The sequence below is a fragment of the Protopterus annectens genome, chromosome 4.part1 (genome assembly GCF_019279795.1).
Source record: "Protopterus annectens isolate FY-2018-M chromosome 4.part1, PAN1.0, whole genome shotgun sequence".
Taxonomy (NCBI): Eukaryota; Metazoa; Chordata; order Ceratodontiformes; family Protopteridae; genus Protopterus; species Protopterus annectens.
The window spans coordinates 402,527,149-402,540,398 of record NC_056734.1 but is presented as its reverse complement, the minus strand read 5'-3'; the positions used below and the strand labels follow the sequence as shown (position 1 = coordinate 402,540,398).

Sequence of the window (13,250 nt, the reverse complement as noted above, 5' to 3'; positions counted from 1 at the left end):
GTTTATATTTTTTGAGGTAGCTTATTAGGTTATTTTCCCTACTTTTGTTCCCTATCGATATTATACTTAATAGTGTTTGTTTCGTAAGCCCTACCCACCCCTGTAGTTAACTTTTATAATCAGGCCTACAGGCTTTAGTTTTTCTGTTTACTCACCCCTGTGTGTGTGTTGTTGTATTAGTCAGCCCCCTCATCTCCCCCTTGTGTGTAAGTGAGTGAGTGTGTGTGCTGATTGAGTGACTGTCTTTAGGGCAATGTCCAAAGACGTTAAGGTCTCGGGATTCAAGAAGTGTGACTCGTGCTGTCAGAAAATGTCTCTGACAGACGGTCACACTTCTTGTGTCTATTGCTTGGGGCCTTTACACCTGCAGGACTCTTGTTCCGTTTGTCACGGATTTAGTTCAAGAGTCCTGCAGGAAAGGCGTAACAAGCTCATCCTAAGGGGCTTGTTAAAGCCTGATGACTCCCCGTCCAAGTCTGGCTCGGGGAAGTCATCAAAAACCGGCAAACCCCCGGCTCCAGCTTCTGAGCCGAGGGCTGGTGTTGTCGAGACGGCTTCGACCTTGGTTCCAGCTGGCTCAGAGGCGAGCAAAGTGGGTTCCACTTCGAAACCATCATTGGAGCCGACCCCAGCGCGCAAGTGCTCTAGGTCCCCTTCTTTAGAGTCTGTCAGATTGGCTCCGAGGTCCCCCCTCCTATTGGAGCAGAGTCATAGGACTCATTCATCGAGGTCTTCCAGGCTCTCCGACCACGATATCGAGAGGGTGGTCAGTAGACTCATAAAATCTCAGGCGCTGGCCCAAATGCTTCAGAGCCCATCTCACCAGACTGTGGCTCCTTCGATACAGTTATCCATCCCTCCTCTGACTCATCTCTCGAGTTCGGAGCCGGAGTTCATCGGAACCGTGACCTTGCCCACATCGGAGCCGATACCCCCTCCTTCGGCTCCAGTGTCATCGGCTCCAACCTCTTTATTGGTTCCGTCCATTGAGAGGTCCGGGCGCTGGGACTCCATTGTCGGCTCCGAGGGGGCGAGTGGCATCGGACCCTTGTCCGACCCCACTCTCCCTCTCGGAGCTTCGGCTCTGGTTAGTTCAGCCCCGACATCATTCTCTGAGCCTTCTCTATCGGTTCTGGGGGCGGTTCCGGCCTCTTCGGAGCTGGGGCTACATTTGGTGTCTGATAGGGGAGCCTTTGAGGTGATGAGGAGTATGCTGGACCCAGTGTCCACTCCATGGTTAAGTTCTGCGGCTCCTCCCTCTGTAGTGCCTGGTACGGTCTCTGGCCATCCTCCTATACCCGACAGCAGAGATCCAAAGTGTAAGGTACCCACTTTGGGTGTCTCCTCCTCTTCCAAGGGTTCCCCTGAAGTTTTAGGGGAACCCCCTAGGAAAAGAAAGTGCAAGAGGAAGCACATAGACTCCCCCGAGTCTGTCACGTCGGACACCGACTTGGATGAGTCGGAGGGTTCCCCCAGATCCCCCTCTGAGGATGTCTCCTTTTCAGACATCCTGGAGATCCTAAGACAGAGGGGAAATTGGTCCACTCTCAAACCTTCCGAGGATGAGTCAGTTTACCTTGACGCCTTTGGATCTCGCCCTTCCACCTCCTGGGTGTCTCCCCCTTTCGACCCACTAATGGAAGTAGTGGCTAGAAAGGCGAGGGCAGCTCCTGATTCAATGGAACCTACCCCTAGGAGGCCTTCTAAATTTATTTCTGCACCAGATGACAAATCCTTTCTCACCAAAGGTGTTTCAGTTGATGCTATGGTGGTAGCAGCAGCCACTAAGAAGGAATTAGCTGATCCTTCTGTACCTGTTCATCCTCCTAACAAGGAGTCCAGGACCATGGACAGGTACGGCAAGCGGACCTTTGCTTCAGCGACATTTTCTATGCGATCGCTGAACTATTTATGTCATTTCACCCACCTTCAGAGAGACTTGCTCACAGAGCTGAGTGAAATGGTACAGGATCCTTCTGCTGTGGGGTTTAAGGACAAAATAAACTCTCAGCTGGCTACCCTGAACTCCATTGTTAACTCCTCCATGCGGCTAATCTCTTATGCAGCCGATGGAGCGAGTAGGGCCGCTGGCACAGGCGTTGCGTTGAGACGTCACACTTGGATGCGACTCTGTAACTTTGCTGACCCCTTCAAGGCATCCTTCACCAACACCCCCTTTGACGGTTCGGAATTGTTCGGGCCTCAGGTGAAGAATACCCTCACCAGATGCGAGCAAGTTGGTAAGACTCTCTCTGCCATGGGAGTCCGTTTTTCCACACCTTCTAGACCTTATCCTAAGGGACAGAGGGGTGGAAAGATGTGGTTCCGCAAACCACAGGGAGTTGCGCCTGCCGCACATGGTGAATTTCCCCCTAGAGGCAGAGGAGGGATTAATAACAGATGCCGCCCCAGGGGCAGAGGGGGTCCACAGAACCAGGGTTCCAGGGAATCTTTCCCTGACCAACCCTTTCAGCATCCCTGAGAAGCTGCCCGACTGTCCACCTTCGGAGGCAGTCGGGGGAAGATTATCTCTGTACCCGGAAGCCTGGCAATCCATCTCCCAAGACACATGGGTACAGAAGATCATATCCGAGGGTTACAAAATTCCTTTCACTTTCCCTACGGTACAACCGCCAAAACCCCTGCCAGACGTACCACCCGCACAAAGGGGTCAGGCTCAGCTAGAAATAAAAAAGCTGTTAAACAAAAGAGTCATCCAGGCAGTCCCAGCAGATCAGCTAGTATCCAGAATCTACTCCAGATTCTTTTTGGTACCAAAAAAGACAGGAGATTGGAGACCCATTTTGGACCTCAGCAGGTTAAACAACTATGTATTAAAGACAAAATTTTGGAATGGTAACACTGCAGTCCATTCTACCCTTTTTGGGCAGAGACAACTGGATGTGCTCGTTAGACCTCCAGGACACGTACTACCACATAAAAATACACAGGCACTCCAGGAGGTTTCTCCGCTTCCGGCTGGGAGTCAGTCATTTTCAATTCAGGGCCCTGCCCTTTGGTCTCACCACAGCCCCCCGGGTGTTCACCAAATGTTTGGCAGTGGTCACGGCTCACCTGAGACAGAAAGGATTCCAGGTGTTTCCATACTTAGACGACTGGCTCATTTCCGCTACCACCAAACAGGATCTCATAATGGCCAGGGATTATACTATCCAACTTTGCAACAGCCTGGGTATTTCTATAAAGTCCTCCTTGTCGCCTTGTCAATGTATAAACTTTATAGGCACCGTATTAAACACCACAGAAATGTCTGCAACATTACCACCTCAGAGAGTGACAGACATAAGGAGGAATGTTCAGCTTCTATTTCAGCCCAGCAGAGTCCAAGTCAAGCTAGTATTGAAAGTGTTGGGCCTCATGGCGGCAGCGATTCTTCTACTTCCATTAGCCCGCTTCCACATGAGACTCCTTCAGTAGATGCTGTTTTCTCAGTGGTCCTTTCAACAGCTGCCAATGACCCACAACATTTTGATAACACCATCTTGCAAGAAACATCTCTCCTGGTGGATGGTTTCCCCTCAGCTTTTTCAGGGCAGACCCTTTGTTCTCCCCCCTCCAGTTGCCACTGTCACAACGGATGCCTCCCTGATCGGGTGGGGGGGCATTATCAGGGCAGGACGGTCCAGGGCATTTGGCAACAGTCAGAATGCCACCTGCACATAAATGTCCTGGAGATAAGGGTGGTGCTTTTGACGTTGCAGGCCCTTCAGAGCTCTCTTCCCACAGGGACTATAGCAATTCAAATGGACAATATGTCTGTGGTGTGGTACATAAACAAGCAGGGCGGAACAAGGTCCTACCCCCTCTGTCGAGATTTCATCTCAACGGTTTCTGATTGCAATGCACATCCCCAGGAAGTCCAACGTCATAGCAGACAGATTGAGCAGAACTATCCTCATGCCTCACGAGTGGTCTCTAAATCAAGCGGTAGTAGACGGAATTTTTCGGAAGTGGGGCCAGCCTTGCTGCGACCTTTTCGCAACTCCACAAAACAGCAAGTGCCTCGACTTCTTCACACTTTTTCCTCTACCAGACCAGCCCCTCAGAGACGCACTTGTTCACGTTTGGCCCCGGGGTCTTCTTTATGCCTTTCCTCCCTTTCCATTGATCCCGCAACTAATTCAGAAAGCAACTGCATTGAGATCCAAAATGATCCTCATTGCCCCATTTTGGCCTCGACAAGTTTGGTTCCCATTCCTGCACAAATACCTACTGGAACAGCCTTGGCATCTGGAACCCCTTCCGGATCTGTTGACCCACCTCACGGGCAAGCTGCATCAGTCTCTACATTCCATCAACCTCACAGCTTGGTTGCTCCACTTCCAGCCATAGCCAGGCTTCCCCTTATTTCTCCTCCTGTTCGTGATATCATTCTGGCTTCCCATAAGTCCAATACTAGGAAGACTTATGCGAGTAAATGGAAGCGTTTTTCACACTGGGCACAAACTAGATCCTTAGATCCTTTCCATGCACCCATTCATGAGATTCTAGACTTTCTGGCGGAGCTTTTTCATTCGGGGTCATCATCGGCCACCATCAGGGTACAATTAGCGGCCATTGCTAATTTTCTTGTTGGACTCTCAGAAGCAAACATTATATCCCACAAACTCTGTAAAGCCTTTCTCAAGGGCATCTTGTTGCTCAGACCTCCAGTCAAAGATCCACCCCCACAATGGGATTTGAATTTAGTTCTAACCTCACTAATTCTGTCCCCTTTTGAACCGGCAGCTTCTTGCTCCCTCAGACTTCTTTCTTGGAAAACGCTGTTTTTAGTAGCTATAATATCTGCCAGAAGGGTATCGGAACTTCAAGCCTTGTCTGTCCGTCCTCCCTATTTGGTTTTTCATAAAGATAGGGTAACTCTCAGAACAAACCCTTCCTTCCTACCAAAAGTGTTATCGGAAGCAAATCTAAACCACTCCATTGATTTGCCCGTCTTTTTCCCAGACTATACCAACAGGGCTGAACAAAAATTACATTCATTAGATGTTCATCGCCAATTACGGTATTACCTAGACAGGACAAAACAATTCAGAAAGTCAGACCAGCTCTTCCTCTCTTATGCTGCAGGCAAGAAAGGGCTTCCAGTATCGAAAGTTACTCTTTCCAGATGGCTGACATCTATCATTACCTTGATCTATGAGTTGAGACACAGGCAACTACCCTCTAGGCCTAAAGCTCATTCAACCAGGGCACTATCAACTTCAACGGCTTTTCAGGCAAGGTTACCACTAGATGCCATTTGTGCAGCAGCTACATGGGCGTCCAAACATACTTTTATTGCCCATTACAAGCTTGATCTAGCCTCCAGAAATAGAGCTGATTTTGGTTCCACTGTACTCAGGAATCTGTTCCATTGAGCCACCCAGGACTAAGATGCTAGGGACGCTGTCCCATCCAGCAAGAATGAAGGTGAGAATGACAACTTAACATTAAGAAGTTATGTCTTACCATAACGTTCCATGTTAGTTGTCTTCTTCTCGCCTTCTTTCTTGCGTCCCTCCCTCCTGCCCCCTAGCCTGGATAGACTCAAGGTTCTGAGTCCTTCCATTTCTGGAGATACAATATGTTGCATCTTTCATGGTATCCTTAGTGTTACTAGCAGGTAACCTGTACTCATAAAAGAGGATTATAATATTATTATTATAATATTACTTTTGATACTATGTCTTAGCTTCCAAACGAGAACTGGGGAGTTAGCGCATGGTATTGTGGGATATAGGGCTGCCTCGAGCCGGTAAAATAGCTCTCGAGCTATAGTATAGGCTGAGTCGGAGCCGTGGATCGGCTCCGAACCCATCCAGCAAGAAAGAAGGTGAGAAGAAGACAACTAACATGGAACGTTATGGTAAGACATAACTTCTTATTATTAGAGGTGAAAATAATTGATAGCACCCATAGGTATACAATTGTTTTATATATATATATATATATATATATATATATATATATATATATATATATATATATATATATATATATGTTTTTTTTCTCTTTTTCCCTACACATCACTTCCTGCCCATTTCATTAACAAAAAAAAATGCGATTCATTTTTGCCAAAACCTCATTTCACTGAAAACTGTTTAATGGCATAGAAAATGACTGTTGGAGTGATTTTGGAGCATAGAAGTTCCAATGTAAATTAGTGTTGGTCAGTGCTTGTACCTTGCTAATGCCCTCTGTTATGTTGTGCTGTCAGAAGTAGATGGTTGTGTACGTGTGCCACTGTGGAGTTAGCATAGTTATGATAATAGAGTGTGATGGTGCAAGGGGGCAAGCCCCCAAGCAAAACAAGCTTTAGAAGGTACAGCTAGTATATATTAAATTTTCATGAAATGTGTTTTGATTAAATCTATTTTCAACAAAATGTGCCACAGTGTTTTCTTTTTTTGTCAATGAAATGAGCTTGCAGTAAAAAAAAAAAATATCTATATATATATATATATATATATATATATATATAGGTCTATATTAGTTTGCCAAAATGCCATTTCAGCGAACACCTAATCAGCGACACAAATTCAATGAAAATTATTTCAGCAATTCACTGAATTTACCAAGGGCAAAAAAGTAGTTTGCCAACTACACAACTTTGCCCTTTTCTCCACTGTAGTGCGATCTTGGAGTTGATATATATAGTTAGGGGGGTGTGGGGGAGGTGCAGCCCCCACATGGGTGGGTTCAATTTGCTTAGATGTCTGTCTGTTGTGCTGTAGGTCAAGTATTTTCTTGCCCGTGGTTAATTCAGTGAATCGCTGAAACAATCTTCGCGGAATTTGTGTTGTTGATTAGGTGTTTGCTGAAATGGCATTTCGGTGAACTAATATAGACACACACACACACACACACACACACACACACACACACACACACACACATATATATATATATATATATATATATATATATACTTATTCGAAAAAGATTAGTAGGCCCACACTTACACGAAAGTGCACTTTCATGAAGAACGTTTCAATGAACCAACCAGGAAAACCAAAACAATGTTTTTGCAGGGGAACAAGCCCCCCCCTGCACCCCCCATGTGGGGGTCTGTGCTCCCCACACCCCTCTTCTTAAATATACCAACTCCAAGATCGCACTACAGTGGGGAAAAAGGTAAATTCCCTTTTCCCCACTGTAGTGTGCTTTGGCGCCTCAGTGTTCCTTAATGGTCCGTTGAACCGTTCTTCGCAGAAGTGCACTTTCAGTTAAGTGCACTTTCGAGTAAGTGTGGGTCTACTTCTCTTTTTCGAGGTGATGTACTTTCGATGAAGAGAAGTAGACCCATATATATATATATATATATATATCTACACACACACACACACACACACACACACACACACACACACACACACACACACACACACACACACACACACACACACACACGCATGCACACACACAAATATGGATCTACTTCAGAAGCTTGAAGTTTCAAGACGTCAAACTTCAAATGGCCGAGACCATAAGATTGAAGTATTGAAACCCTGAAAATGTAATAAAAATAAAAACAAAACATTTTTTGTACATTTTTGTAGGGGGCAAACCCCCACTGCGCCCCCCCACAAACCCTGCTAAATTAATGTACCAACTCTGAGATCACACTACCGTGAGGAAAATAGTACATTTCCCATTACACACTCTACAATGAACTCCATTCAAAATGTTCAAAGTTTCAAAACTTCAGTCTTATGGTCTCGGACATATGAAGTTTGACGTCTTGAAACTTCGAGCTTCTGAAGGGGATCCATGCATAATGCATACCCACACACATGCACATACACACATATATATATATATATATATATATATATATATATATACATATATATATATATATCTATATATATATATATATATATATATATATATATATACGCAGAAAGTGGAAAACACAGACAATGAGATAACTGACACCGGAAGATCGACAACGGAGTAGACCGACAGTTGAAAAACCCGACGCTGAGAACACCGACATGATAGGGTAAGTGTGCGATAGGGACGGACTTTAGGGTCAGGGTGCGGGTAAGGTGTGTGATAGTGAGGGACGTTAGGGTGTGGGTCAGGTAAGTGTGCGATAGTGATGGACCTTAGGGTTAGGGTTTAGGTTAAGGTTAGTGCATAGATAGTTGTGTATGTAAGGTTTAGTGTAGGTTTGTAAGGTTTTTGGTGTGCTTGTGTTGTGTGTGTGTGTTTTTCAGATAAGTTCTGTGTTTTGTTGATTGTCAGGATTGTGGTTTGTCGGGCATGTGAAATTTCGTGATTTTGAACTTTCAGTTTTGTGGTGACTGTTATTTCATTGTCGGTGTTTTGGCATGTCAGTGTTATCAGGTAGATCCATAGATATATATATATATATATATATATGTATACACACAGAGAGAGAGAGAGAGAGGGAGGGAGAGAGCGAGAGAGAGAGACAGAGAGAGAGAGAGATATGTAAATATCTATATATTTGTATCTGGGTTTATATGACTTCATCAAGTTTTCAGAAACTCGAAATTCAAGACCATATCATTGAGTTTTCAGAAACTTGAAATAAGTTGCCATAAAATATATATAATATATGTATTGTTTAATTTTAAAGCAGTCTATTCATGAATAGGCTGGTTTAAAATTAAACAATAAATATATTTTCCACACCTACTTCTAATGTATAAAAGCTGATATGTTTAACACTGTTAAAATATTTCTGATTTTTTTTTGTTACTGAGGATTGCTTGTCTGTGACGAATAAAGGCTTGTTGCTTTGGAACGCTATCTGGGTTTCATGATTTTTGGAAATTAGTGTGACTGAGCTCATCAACAAAGTTTTAAGACCACTAGTTTTTCTGCTTTTTATTTCTACAGGTTTCACTATCTTCTGTTTTACAACATTGCCATCTTGTGGATTATTCATCCCATTACATCCATTTATAGTCTTGGCACAGAATTTAATTCATCAGTTCTAATAGATTGCACCTTACTAAATGTTTACTTTTTAATTCTACCATGAATTACTGAAAAAGTATTTTAACTCTTTCATTTTCTAAATCATAATTGTGCCTCTATTATTTTGTATATAAAGAGTGTTTGTGTAACATTATAGTATAGTTATTCCCTTTTTAAAAAACAAGACATAGGTTCATGGGTTCATAGGTTCATACTAGGCTATCTGCCCAAGGGCATTTATAAGCCTAGCCCATAGTTATTTGGCTTTCGCCACCCCTTTAGTTTGAATAAAACTATGCCTATTGTTTTGCTGTGCCTCTGTCAAGCAGTGACACTGAAGTAATCCCTGGGGTATATCTGCGATCTCCCATCCATTGGTCAAGATTCCTCTTGAACAAGGCCAGCGAGGTGCTCTGCCTCACATGTACCGGGATTTTGTTCCACAGCATAGGGAGCCTCTGGGTGATGAATCTGTCCCTCCAGCACGTTCTATTAATAACCGTGTCAAGGTTTAAGTCTCCCGCCCTTGTGGTTCTGAGGGATCTAGATTTTTGAGGTGAAGCATATTCATCAAATCTGGGTTTGACATGGCCTTATATGTCAGGCACAGGTCACCTCTGAGCAAGCGGTATGAGACTGAATAGAGCTGGAGTTCTTTCAGTCGGGCAGCATAAGACATATTTTTGAGACCCTTTATTCTTTTGGTGAGGAACTTTTGGGGCCTTTCCAGCTGCTGCAGGTGTCGGGTCAGATACATTCCGAATGGGGCATTGTACTCAATCATAGGTCTAATGAGTGATGAGTACAGGGGGACGATGACCTCCCTTGATCTAGATGTGAATCCCTTCATGATCAGGTGGGCAATGTAGAAGGTTTTCCTAACTACTTTAGCAACATGAGTGTCAAACGAAAGGCTGCTGTCAACCTGGGTCCCCAGATCCCTGATGACGACTTCTGTGCTCAGTGGATTGCCACCTATATGGTAGCTAGGGGTAACCTTGTTTTTACCGAAGGGTATGACTATGCATTTCTTGGCATTTAACTTTAGGCCATGGCTCTGGCACCAGTTATCCGTTTCTGTGAGGCCCTTCTGAAGGATATCTGTGTCAGATGTGTTTTCGACTATGGTTTAAAATAACACTAGTAAATAATTAATAAAACCATATACATTATTTGGATATAAATAGATTCAATGAATGCAGAACCATTTCCTTGCCAGCTATATGTCCCTCTATGACCCAGGAAACCCATACCATGTATTTAAACTTATTGGTAACACTCTCCATCTGCCGTAATAGCATATTCATAAGTGACTTTAATTATCCCACTATTAGCTGGGAATCCTTTATGACACCAAACATACAGGCACAGAGATTCCTATATTTTGTAAACCCAAATTCCCTGAACCAGACTGTCAGTATACCAACCAGTGGTGCAACCATACTGGTCCTCACTAATATAGAAGAGTACAGCACACTCGCTAGTGTAATGTCTTCTCTGGTAAGGTCAAAACACAAAATGGTCTCCTTTAAAGTAAAAATAAAACCTGAGCCCCCAGCTAAGCTTGTTATATTCAGGAACTACTGACATCCTGCTATTAAGAGATAAGATGGCAAAACGTGAAGCCCCCATAAACCCTGAGAACACTGCTGCCTATGAAGAACTGTTCAAAGAAACTCTATACAAGCATGTTAATAGCTGCATTGAGGCAGCTGTACCCACCAGGAGGAATTATAGAAATAACTCAAAAAAAACAAGCCACCCTGGTGGAATCACAAAATCAGTTGGATGTATAACAGGAGGAAGAAAATCATGGCAAAAAATTAGGAAGTGCACCCAGCAGGATAAAAGCACTCTCATCAAACTAAACAAACAACTCTTCAAACTAAACAAACAACTCAGAGGACAAATAAAGTCTACCAAAGCCACATTTGAGGTAAATTTGGCCTCCCAGGCCAAGGACAACCATAAAGCATTCTTTAGCTATGTCTGCAATCTCAAAGGCAATACACAATTGTGTGCACAGCTCACTGTAAATAGAGCCACCTATACTCAGGTAGAAGATGCAGCAAACCTCCTTGCTGATGAATTAATCTCCAACTTTACCCCTCTCTGCCCCTCAACTTTCCCTCAGGAAATATAATCAAATATACCTCCCCCTACTACCACTATGGAAGAGGTCCTTAATGCTGTCTCTAAGACCAAGAACACTGCACCCGTTCTGCATTTTTTGTTCCACTTTTCTACTTCCTGCTATTAGAGTGACACATTAAGCGGTGGCACTACTCTGTTTACTTCCTCCTAGCAAAGCCTGACTGGGAACTGGGTAAATTCCCTGCAGTTAACTCATATTTTGGGATTAAAAATATGAAGAAATAAAGCATTACATCAAGAATTTACACTAGGTTCATGGTTTAGGCAAATGAATCGAAGGACTGCTGTGTAAGAACCACAAATGCAAGGTTTGGAGACATGACTTAATGGCAAGCTATAGCTGCTCTAATTTGCACAGATTGAGTTTTATTGTAGCATAGTTAATATTATACTAGATGTTACAGTTGTTAATGTAGTTTAGTATGTTAACTAACTAACTTCCAAAATGTAAATGCTGGTATTGTAAAACACAACTTAGATAACTTGATCTTTAAAACTATATTGCTAGTTTTTTTTTTCCTATATATATAGACCGTAGTGATTGAAATAAGTTGTAATTGTAAATAAGAAAACAATGACATGTCCAGGACAGGTGTATTGTTGTAGTTCATAGATAAGGAAAATGATATTAAGAAGCTATATATGTAGAAATCTAACTTGTTTGCAATATAAATACATATAGCTAGCCAATATGGTAAGAAAAAGTAAGCCCTAAGTAAGAGAATATTACAACTAACATATGAAGTTAGAACTGCTTTAGTTTACAAACTATTTCTAAATATCTGCTCTAAGGGGGCATAGTAGGGCTATGTTTTGAGTGTGTGGGGTTGCACATTTTGTGCTCAGTGTTATTTGTACATAATGTATATAGAGGGTTGATATGTTCGTTTGTATTGTATCAACTTACTACTTATTCATATCTGACTTATATCGTTATAGTTTAGTTTATTCAAGACTTATCACTTATCTGGCTATTCCCTTTCTTAGATTGGGTAGCTATGTGGTTAGGCACAAGGGTAGTTCTAAGAGTTTTAAGTGCTACAAAACAACGAAGTATGGTACATTTCTATTTAAATCGTTTTGGATACATGATGAGGGAAGGACTGTCAAAGCCTTTTTTAACAATACTGACTACTAATCTTATGATTGAATGCTGTGGGGGATAGATTCATGGAACGTGAAGGGCTTGCAGGATGTTAAGAAAAAGAAATTAGTCCTACACCTAATATATCAATCACAGGCAAATATCATATTTCTTCAAGATACACACCTGCTAAATGAGGATTGGAATAAGGATAGAGAGAGACCCTGGCTAACCTCAATTAATGCTTCTGGCAGTAAAACTAATTCAAAAGGAGTAGCTATTTTGATTAAGAAGTCATTTAAAGAGAGAATTATTGAATGTGGTATGGACAATATTGGAAGATGGTGTTATTTTAGTTGTCTAAATCCTTTATCCTGCAAGCCTGCACTGTTTCTCAATATTTATGGTACTTGTTCAAATCAACAGGATTTCATAATTCAATTATATAACCTTCTGTCAAAATTCCCTAATCATGAATATGTGGTGGGGGGAGATTGTAACATGGTTATCGATCCCTTAAATGACAGATCCAACATGAACAATAAATATAATAAATAAGCGATACTTGCCTTAAAGGACCTAGTATTAGAATTCTCCCTGTCTGATCCTGCTCTCTCGAATAACCAGCTCAACCAAGGGGAAAAGTTTATGTTGTACTCCCCATGCCATATGTCATGGTCCAGGATTGACTTTTTTCTGATATCAGAATCTCTTCTAAATGAAAAAAACAATATACTCAACCAGTCCGAGATTCTTATCAGACCACTCCAAAATAACACTAAAACGTATCCTCTTAAAAATCACCCCAAATGAAAAATCCTTGCAGACATGGTCCCTAAACCCTAATCTTCTTGACAAAGAAGAAGTAGTAAAAGAAATTAACAATGTACTAGATGAGCTGAGTGCCAATCTTTTAAACTCAAGTATGCCACTAGACATTCTATAGGCGGCCACCAAAACTAAAGTTAGGGGCCTCCTAAGTCAAAAAGCCTCCTACTTTAAAAAACTCGCAAGAGAGAAAGAATCCAAAATTAAGCAGAAAATCCAAGACATTGAA

The 13,250-nt window shown here is 42.5% G+C and overlaps 1 protein-coding gene across 1 annotated transcript in view; it reads left to right on the top strand.

Moving 5' to 3' along the window:
* The window catches only part of P3H2 (prolyl 3-hydroxylase 2), a 1,547,814-nt gene that overhangs the window by 1,391,595 nt on the left and 142,969 nt on the right, over positions 1-13,250 (top strand). The window lies entirely within an intron of this gene.